Raw genomic sequence first — 11,464 nt, forward strand, 5'->3', positions numbered from 1 at the left:
GTCATTTGATCGGTAGTGTTGGGCTGATGCGTGTGGTGCTGCCGCAGGAGGGCCATAAGACGGTGCTGGGGCAACGCCGTAAGCTGCTGATGGGGCTCCGTGTCCCCCTTTGCTAGGTGATGCATAGCCACCGGAAGATCCGTAAGCCCCTGCTGCTGCGTGGCTGGGTGACGCGCCGTAACTTGCAGCAGCGGATCCACCATAACCGGATCCGGAACTTCCTGAATAGCCTTTACCAGAGTGACCACTTCCACTGGCCACCGATCCATATCCAGCAGAAGACGAACTCCCGTGAGCTGGTCCGCTTCCATATCCAGAGCTTATCGCACTTTCGTAAACGCCTACTGGAGATGCGCCATATGCTCCTGCAGATGAACCGCCGTAGTTTGATTCTGGCGCCGTAGCTCCGTATCCTCCCGAAGACGGTTTTCCATATCCTCCAGCTGACGATGAACCTCCATATCCTCCAGATTGCTGTGCGCCGTGGCTTCCTGATTGTCCACCATAACCTCCAGACTGCTGTCCGCCATATCCTCCACCCTGCTGTCCGCCATAACCTCCAGATTTTTGTCCGCCGTAGCCTCCAGATTGTTGCCCGCCATGACCTCCAGATTGCTGTACGCCATAGCCTCCAGATTGCTGTCCGCCATAACCTCCAGATTTTTGTCCACCATAGCCTCCAGATTGCTGTCCGCCATATCCTCCACCCTGCTGTCCGCCATAACCTCCAGATTTTTGTCCGCCGTAACCTCCAGATTGTTGTCCGCCATAACCTCCAGATTGTTGTCCGCCATATCCTTCAGACTGCTGTCCACCGTATCCTCCAGAAGATGAACCTCCATAACCGCTAGGCTTATCGTGACACACGGTGTAGGGCTTCAAGTCGGGATCAAGAGGCCGAACTTCGACGCAGATTTTCGTACCGTGGGCACCATAATTAGACTTCTTCGATCGCTTACTCGACGTTTCTTTTCCATCTGTCTGTGGCTGATCTGAGGTAGAGTCTTCGTCGTCGCCTTCGTCTTCATCTTCCTGCTGTTCTCCGTCCTCCGTTCGTTCCTCCTCTGCAGGTCCTTCTGAAGCCTTCTCTTCTAAAGCGGCAGGAGGCGTGAGATTCTCGGCGGCCTCTTCTTTGACGATGCTTTCCAGTTTAGCTGCTTCCTTACTAACTTCTTCGATGACCTTGACGAGTTCATCCTTGTCTGTGAGGGGTAGAGGCTCATCCACAGCGGGGGGAGGGGGCAGGGAGGCCCCGAGGGAGGCCGTTATGCAGCAGCAACTCAGAAGAAAGATAACGAAGCGCATCTTGAAGGCTCGACGAAACTACTAATGCCCGGTACCAGCGCGGTACCGCTTTTATACCATTTTCTACCCAAGTCAGCAAAATTCCCGTCGCTTACGACCATATGAACTCCGGAATGAAATGTCTCGACGGTTTGGCGCGCTTGATAAATTTGTAGAATTATAGAAATAATATTAGCTATTTATTTATAATTTCACAATTATTAATTTATTTAAATATTATGTTCTCAGTTTATAGTATTGTGAAATCAATAGGAAAAATATGGAAACAAAACTAATTAATTTATCTAGTCTATATTAAACGAATATGTAATCCTATAAGATAAATGAGATAACATATCAAATTAATATTTTATTTAAGCGACCGACAACATAGTGTCATTTATTACGTCTTGATAATAATAACAATAAATATTTTTTTAAGTTTTATCATTTGTCCAGGTTTCAAATTCCTCTCAGGATCTCGGAAACACTAAAGATTATGAGAATGCATATTCAATTTCAACACTGCAAGTAGTTACCTATAAAGTTATTTTCATTTTTAAACTAACTATAAAAATTACGGAATGTAATTTGACTTGCCGAGATGGAAACATTTTTTTACTGCAGAAAAAAACATTTTAAATATAGAATAAAAGTAAATCATATGACAGTTAGACAGGTCCCTATCTACTATATCGTTTGTCTGAATTTTAAAACATTATTTTCTATAATTTTCTTAACACATACACCAGTTTCATTTAATGATAACATCTCAAAATGTTGTATTAAAGATAATTATGAAATAAGGTCAGTAGCGTAGCAACCTATGCACGACCCTTGGGCAAATATATGATCTAAACCTTCATTTCAGCTTACTTTTCCAATAACTACAAAAAGAGTTTTCTTCCGACTTCTAATTAAGGGTAAATGCATAATATTTGTTTCTTGGTGTTAATTAAAACATCATTAATTGAGAATAACTTGTGTTTAGGAAGGGAGTATCATCTTAAGGTGAACATACTAATAATTTCGGTAATTCAAATTAATTTATTTTTACATATTAATTATATTCATATCTTTCCAGCACGATTACATTTGTTTTATTTTTGTTTTATTATTGTTTTATCTAATTATTACTTTCACCTGTAATTTTTATAAATGATTATTATTCATCAAATTAAGGGGAACAAATACATTTTTAATTGTAATTTTATTTAGTAAATCTACACCTTTAGTTTTGGACAAAGACGTTTTAGTGAAGAAATTAAAAAGTTAATTAAAAAACTAAATGAATTTATTCCTAATGTTTAAATTTTTACACCCTTATTAATCGGCGTGTTTTAGATTTTGTGCAGCTGAGAAGCATTCATTTACTGTACATTAAGGGTTGGTTATCAGTTGTGTAGGTTTTTTTTATTAGTGAGGCCCAAGTTTTTAATATGTATTGTTTTCCGTTTATCCAAAATAAGAATAATGTATTGGTCAGCAACAGGCAATTGCCTAGTATGGTGATTCAATATAGCTATGCCTAGTAAATGTCTATTAAAAAAACATGTATTTTATAAATAACAGATATCTATACGCAAATTATTGAAAAGTTACATAAATAAAAAAATAATTTTAAAAAATACACGAAAAAAATTTACACTAATTATTTTTAAAAAAACCGTCCCGAAACCAAACTTTTCAAACCAACCAATCCAACCAAAATTTTCCCGTGTACATATAAGTATTCTTATATTTAGTGTACTGATTTTTTTCAAACGCATTCACTATTATACCACACAACCAAATTAGTATGAAGTAAAGTTTAATCTTTAAAAAATCATAATTTTTTCAACTGTATTTCTTTCTTGCGCTTGTAATACTTAAAATAATACTAAATACATTTTAATATTAATTAATAAAAATATTGTTACATCATTACAGAAAATTTGTTACAATGTACAAGGTAATTATTTCACGTAAGATGTACCACCATAATAAACCTAGGCTTGCGTATGGGGGATGTGTTATTATGTTAGTTATTTCTGTATTTGTATGTATTTTCAATATGTTTTTAAGATGATATTTAAATCTTTAATACTATTTATATTTATGATACTTTCTGGTAATGTATTAAAAAAACCCTGAATTGCCTTATAATGAATTAAATTGGTTCAGAGAGAAGAAACTTGTAAAATCAATAAATTAACCTTAGAAAATGTTATAAATTATCCAATAGACCTTGAACAATAATATACAGAATACTTTAATTACACATTACAACTTGTTTAAAACTTGGAATTTTATATTAAATATTAAATTAATAATTTTAGTTACCCTCCTAGCCGGAGCGTAGTTTACGCCCCTGAGTTTCACCAAAGACAAATTCTTCAACTTGTAAATACGTACCTAATTATGAGTACAAAAGATTTCAAATAAATATTTTTTAATTATTCCGTTTCTAAAATGGGTATGCAGAGAGGATGTAGCGCTACATTTACCGTTAAGACATAAATCTTTATATAATTATAATTAAACATATACATAACGTAATATCAAGTTCAGTTTTCAAGATACAATCTTATTCAGATATCATTTGAGAGTTTCACTGCCAAAAGTATTTTATTGATTTATTCTGGGGTATAATGCCGTGTTGCTCCACCTCATTCTTTCGCCAACGCTTCGGACAACATTACAGTGTACATGATCAGGACAGATGCGTAGATACTCACACACATCTCCCCTGATAATGCTGTCCGATTGTGGCTAAGGGAGAAGATAGCGCAACACGGCATAGTACCCCAAAAATTAATCAGTGCAACAATCGTCTTCATTTATATTATTCGAATTTGAAAGAAAATATTCGTAAAAAGATATTATTTCGATTGAACGGATAATCGGGGTGCGGATAATGCGGAACATCGCTACACGTGTTGTCCACAACAAAGCAGAAATTGCGAAATGCAATTTTATTTAATAATTCTTATTAGCAAAAACTAAAAACATTATTCGGTTGAAAATTAAAACATGTTGTGTGAATCGCCGATATGTTGTTTTATTTCAATGTAGGGAGGTTCAACCTAAACGTAATGTTTTTTTCTAATACATACAAACTTATAAAAACGTTACTGAGAAACAGCCTTTTCTCTTACATATGCCTACTTGTTGTTACAACCGAGAAAAGGACAGGTGATTTGTATCTTTGAACGCCGATACAGCTATCACAAAAAATAAAATGGAAATATTTGCTGAAAATAATAAAATTATAACATTTTGATTTAGAATAGGTGCATACTTTAAATTTAAAAAGTAAATAAATTGATTTAGACGAATTGAATACAATAATAATAAATAAATAATAATTCTGTGAACAGTAGACCTCGCGTCAAAAAAAGTGTTTCTAATTTTATCTCATTATTCCTAAAATATTTTATGAAATCGTAAGACTTGTAAGTAAGCACTTAAATACCCACTTACCTAATTATAAACCATATAATATTTTATGTAAAAAAATCATTATTAAATTTTGGAACGGAAACGGAACGTACAAAAAAATTTACAAACAATAGCTTTTATAATCGAACAAAAATGTTCCGCGATAGAATTTTTTCATAAATCATAAGATTCTTGTCATAAACCTAAGGACGGGTTTATTCATCAAATTTCAAAGTTAATTTCCAAGTTCTGTGAAAGTTTTGTTGAAGTTCCGTTATTATAGATATCAACATGGGCCATTTGCTTCACAGAACTGAATTAATAATAGAACTTGAATATAACTTTCACAGTACTTGAAAATTAACTGTAAAATTTGATGAATTGTTCAAATTTTCTGAAAAAACCAGCCCTTGAAAACTTTTAGTTTCTTGGGCGGATTTCTACGTCACTATAAATAAATATAACGCTAATATTTGGCGGTTCCACCTTCAGAAGTTGCCAGTTACTGTCAAATAACAGAAAAATGAAGAAAAATATTTGCTACCCAACCAACATCTTTAAGAGAAAATCCTTAAGGCGAAGCTTAATGCTAAATCACTATTTTGATTAATCTTTATAACGAATTGGTGTACATTATGAATACCAAAAAATATGATTTAGATAAATTGAAGGTTTTCCTATCGTTTCGCTTGAGTAGAATACAAATAAATATATAAATTACTCAATAAAAAATATAAATGTAAACTCATAAAAAAAAAATCTTTTTTCAATAGAAATGTATGAACTCGTAAAAGAAACAGCTTTAAAAAATACAGCATTATGGCTAAGATTATCTGTGACAGTTTCACTTGATTAACTTTTTTGCTTTCTTATAAAATTATTTACAAAATAAATAAAAACCAGTTTTGTGCTTGAAATCGAACGTTTCTAGACTCCGTTTGTCAAGCGATTTTAATGCCTATTACCTACAATATAAGGTATACAAAGAATATACATTTTTTGGCTTCTTCTTAATCACATGGTTTGGGCATGTTCTTTAAGTTCCACGCTACGAAGCTATTTCAACCATATCAACTTTAGATAGCGGGCAATTCCTGCATAAAAACAACTATTTTACCCATTGACAAAACGTGGTAGCATCATTTAGCTAATCTTATTGTTGATAATTGGAAAAACACAGTTCTAAAAATCGATATTCTAAGGTCGAATGATTTACTATTTCCTGGGATGTGCGGGATGAGATTATAATGACATACAATTATGCGGATTATGCCTTATGCCACTTATTTATGTTTGTCTAAGTACTTAACTACCAGGCTCTCAGACTTAACTCTAGTTTATCCGTCACGATGCTGCCTCCCCTTATAAATAAGTCGTTACATAAAAAATAATACACTCTTCCCAAAAGGACATAACTGATTGATGGTCTAATATTAGTGCATGACATAACTACAATAAGTATTTTATTAAAAAGACAAATCATTTATTTATGTTTGGAATAACTTAATGAGTAAAACCTCAAACTGTAACATTTAATTATTGAAGACAATATTGACGATTTTTAAACAAAAATTTGACATAGAAAAATCGTAATATAGTAATTCAAAATCATGTGTGTTTGGTTTGAAAATTTGGTCGCCTAGAAATGTTTCAGATGCTTTAATTAAATACTGCGAGTAGAATACATCTTGCCCTTTGAAATAATCGAGTATTTTTTAGATAATTATTTTTATAAGCACCGAAAAAATAATGTAAAGGCCTATGAAAACTGCTTTAAAGTTCAAAATCTCCTACTTACGAACCAATTTTGGGTTATGATTTTATTGTATAATATGGCAAATTAAATTATTTATAAAATGATCGAAAAAGATTTAATATTTATGCCTGAACATCCACAAAATAAAATAAAAGGCACTTTTTGGCCATGTTTTTTTCTTGCATAAATCAAAACAGGCGGATGGTGTTAAACGGGAATTTAAACCTTATTGCCATCTACGTAAGGGTTGTTATTGATAGCTGCTCAATTTAAAATATTACACGACGCAGTGCATCGCCTTAACCAACTGATATTTAACTGTATCATACTTTGAATGAGAACTGACTACATTATCTTCATATTCTCAACGCACATTTTATTGGCTGCTATCTTTATGTATCATCGCAAGATAAATTAAAGATTGGATAAATATTCCAAGACAGTATCAGTATCAGTTCTAAGGAAAATAATTTCCCTTAGAACCTGTGGGCCTATGGGATGCTGTGTAGATGGTATTTTATAAGAAAAGGAAGGAGAGGATGTTCTGGGAAGGTAAAAGTATGGGGGTTGTGTAGGAATCTAGGGATTAGTGTGTCCAGGAGTGACGGACGAGTGAATATATCCATCCCACTGCGGCACAAAGCGATTGGTCGAGAGACCAGTTGGAGGGGTCAAAGGGTCTTCCCAAACCAGCCTCTCCCGATCGGGCACTATGGCAGAGGTTTTGGTTATCCAACACATGGTTCCAGGTGCGACGGTAACTAAACCCACCTCCCAAATTGAGATATCATTCCTAGCTTTAAAAGATATCTAGATTGCATTTAGTTCGAGATTAATCTTTTAGAACTTGAACCACCTCTAAATAGACAATTCGCAAATATTAGGTTGTCGCCTGAAAATAAACATTAACAGAAAATTATAACGGCAAACAAAAGAAATGCAAGGAAGCGAAAAGCGATTCTTACAAATCGTTCCAATTTCAAAGTCCACTGAAGGTCCGTCAACTGTCTACTCCTCGAAGAATGCAATGTGTTGCATTTTTATGTTTCTAGAAATTACTTATTATTATTATGGCGAAATATGTGGCCAATGTTCTCTAAAAACAAATCAGCAAAAAAACATGTTACCAAGACGCTAAGTGGAAAAAATAAAGTACCTAAATACCGGAGGTAATATGGGGTGACTTTTGAATCGGGGGCAACTTTGATCATCACGCAAATCTGCACAATGGTGTGTTTTCTCAAACTATGAATACCGTTGAAAATGTATAAAAGATTCAAAGTTTATTTTTCTGATTCTAAAATTGTGTATTTTTTTACATTATAAGGTAAAAGGGTATGAGGGGTGGGTAGGTATCTAGGAAACAGTGTGTGCAGGAGAGACGGAATGATCTATACCTCCCTCTGAGACGCAAGATTATGTGTCAAGTGACAGCAGTTGGAGAGGCCAAAGGGTCTTCCCAAACCAACCATTGGGCATGCGCATCAACACAACTCACTCGATGAACCCGAGTACATCTGCTAAATTTATTTATTTATATATAATTTGTACATTTATTTATAACAATTACAGGTAATATAGCCTAAGACGTTATAATTGTACCAATTATGCAGTGTATATGCAATACCAAAAATCTCGCAAATGCACCATAGGACACACAAAATAAATCTATTTTTTATCTACCGCATTCAAAAAGCACGTAGCTCTCCCCACAGGTGAGTTCATAAATAAATTAGTGCGGCTTGCTCTACTATATAGAAGATTGTGATAACGTCCTCGAGAGTGAGACTCTGGTACAAAAAAATTTAACTGGGCCAGTACCTACCTCATTATTAGATAAGTGACCGTTTATTAGTTGAAAAAAAAATTTAAGCAAAACAATACCTCTACGTGTCTCTAGGGAGTGGTAATTGGTAATGCCTAATATATAAATCGATGGGTAAAGCCAAGGGTAACGTCCATAGAGCCGCGAGTATAAAAACCTTAAAAAAAAATTATGGACTCTTTCAATGCGTAAAGTGTATGTTAATTCATGTGGAGCCCAGATGATCGAGTTTGATTCAAGTACACTTAGGACTAGTGTGTTATATAATAACGTCAGTGTTTTTGTGTTACGAAACGGATATGAGTTCTTAATTACGAAGCCTGTATGCTCTGCTTATTAAATGATCGATGTGTTGGTGAAAAGTTAGTTTGCTGTCGTAAATAACTCCTAGATCTTGGATTTGGTTTAGGTGTTGGAGAATAATTTCATTGGTTGTATATTCAAATACATGCGGTTTCTTTGATCTTGTATACGAGACGATATTGCACTTGGGTGTACTGAAGTTTAAGCCATTTATTTTGGCCCAGTTTGAGACGCAGTCAGTGTCACGTTGAAGGAGAATACAGTCAAGATGGTTTTTTATTGAGCGATATAGTTTGAAGTCATCTGCAAATAGTAAATACAGCGAATGTGTGATGACTGAACCAATATCGTTAATAAAAATCAGAAATAACCAAACGTAGCGAACAATTTGGGATGACCTAGGGCAGAGGTATTAGTTATCCAATAAATGGTTCCCGGGGCGGCGGTACCTAAACCTGCATCCCAAACAATATTTTCATTCGTAATTATTGATTTAAAAACGATCTAAAACTGCACATTTCGTAACGGTTCCAACTGGCTACAATGTCATTGTGACAAGAAAACGCCAATGTCTGACGGTTGTCACCAACGTCGCCCGGTGTGACGTCAACGGCGCCGAATTCACTACGTATGTCGTTTTAGCGCCATATAGAAAATGGCACATTTTCAATTTTTTTAGATAATGTATTCGTCTAAACAAAAAATTATAAAAAATACCCTACTCAACTAAACTTTTCCGACAAAAATGTTTTTTATAAAAAAAGTTATTTTGTTTCAAAGTTGAAAATTGATCAACGTCACCCCACTTTACGGTACTTACATTATCACACGGAAAAAAATATTTTTAAAAATATTTTTAATTTTTAAAGAATCCAGTTAAAAACTGGATTGCAGTCCCTTGACGGATGAATTGATGGGTTTCCTGACAAACTTTTAGTAAAATTCTAACGTATTATCACGATGTCGGAACACGTGTTCATAAAAATTTATTTTACTAAAAGTGTATCAGGAAACGGCCTCCGTTTTTAATCGGATTACCAATAATTTGAAGATATTTTTAATAAATTAGCCGTACCTACTCATTTTTCTTCGTGCAATGTTTACGTTTAATGACCAAATCCGAATAGCCAGAAACTTTCCACGGCAAATGTATGCTTTGGTAAGAACTAAAATTAGGTACTTACCTATAAGAAAATCGATTAAAATTGTACTGTTTACTTTTTAAAATGAGAACACCTTGAAATAGTGGAAGCTTGTTTTGTTTCAGATAAAACTTCCGCGAGTGCAGCATTTTCACAGGCCATAAACAACAATAATTTTAATTTCCTTCTTGATGTCATATAAATTTGGTAACTGGCACTACTTCTTCATCAGTAGCATTTTATCCTCATTACGATAATAATTGTTAACAGTAGAGTGTTACTTATTTATTTTACCTAACTGACCACCTGACACTCTCAAAATGAAGTTTCTCATGGTGATATTCTTCATTTACCTTTTTAATGGTGGCCAATGTCAATGGCCAGTGAGTTTCATCGAACAACGCATGCCACAGGAAACTTCAGTTTTTGAGGCACATCCCTACAATCAGGACGGTAATATTTCGACGGCTTTGAATATTTTACAAAAGCAGCCATCTGGAAGTGACGAGGAATCCGCGGAATCTGGCGAGAAAATTGTTCAACAACACCAACAGAATTCTGAAGAAGACAAGAACATTTCTGATGTGTTCAACGACAATTTCAACGAAGTCATGGAGAAGCATTTCAAAACCAACGAGATCGAGTCTCGTTCAGTGGAGTCATCAGGCCAGCCAATTATTATTACATACGTTGAACAGGAAATCGTGATCTCACCAAAAACGTTGAACCGCGTCATTGACACTTTTCTTGGAAGGCCGACAGTTCATTTCATGCGCAGGTCTGATTTATCTGATTTGCCGCAATTGGATTTCGAGATGGTCCCCGATTCCAGCAAAAAACAGCCCAATGCCTACCACTCATTGGCGGATTACATCGTGAAATTCATGCACTCCAATTCCCTTCAAGAGACGAATATGAAGACCCCATTGTCACAGATGAACGCAGAGCCTGTTAAAGTACTCATTGAATACAATCTTCCAAAAGAGTTCAATGATAATGAACAATCCAAAGATGTACCAAATCTTTCTACCATGACTGATATTGACAACGAGATCGATAACCATGATTTAAATTCTGTATTTGATTTACCAAATGAGGACCTCACTGCAAATGATAATGTTTTGGGAAATAAAATTGAAAAATCGACAGAGGCACCTTCAAATGAACTCACGAAAGAGGATAATATTTTATTGTTTTAGAAACAGGATTTATTTCGTCAAAATTTAAATCTAGGCCTTATCCCAGCCCTTGAGAGTTAATTTTTGAAGATCTTCGGTATAATAAATATTCAATACATTTTTACGTTTGCTCTTGTAAAAGCTATTTTAGTGTGTAGTGATGATCATTAATTCATTCTATCATGAAATAAGTTATTTTAGTAATAGGAATATTATTTATTTTTTAGCTCTAAGTAAATATATTATTATGGAAACGTGATGTGAGAAAGAGTTTTATTTATTATTCTTTTGAGACTGCAAACCGAGGTTCGTAAAATACGAACCCCGTCTGCAGACTAGTTTTTTTATTGAACAAAGTCGTAGGTATCTAACCATATTTAAATAAAGATGGGTTGTTTAGTAGAATTTGAACAATTCATTAAATTTCAATGTTCATTTTCGATTTCTGTGAATGACCTATTCAAGTTCTGTTATTATATAATTATTAATAACATAAGTTGGCCAGTTACTTAACAGAACTGAAATAATAACATAACTTGAACATTAACTTTGAAAT

Source organism: Hesperophylax consimilis, chromosome 8 (assembly GCF_061612785.1).
Source record: "Hesperophylax consimilis isolate HC1 chromosome 8, BYU_Hcon_1.0, whole genome shotgun sequence".
Classification (NCBI taxonomy): Eukaryota; Metazoa; Arthropoda; class Insecta; order Trichoptera; family Limnephilidae; genus Hesperophylax; species Hesperophylax consimilis.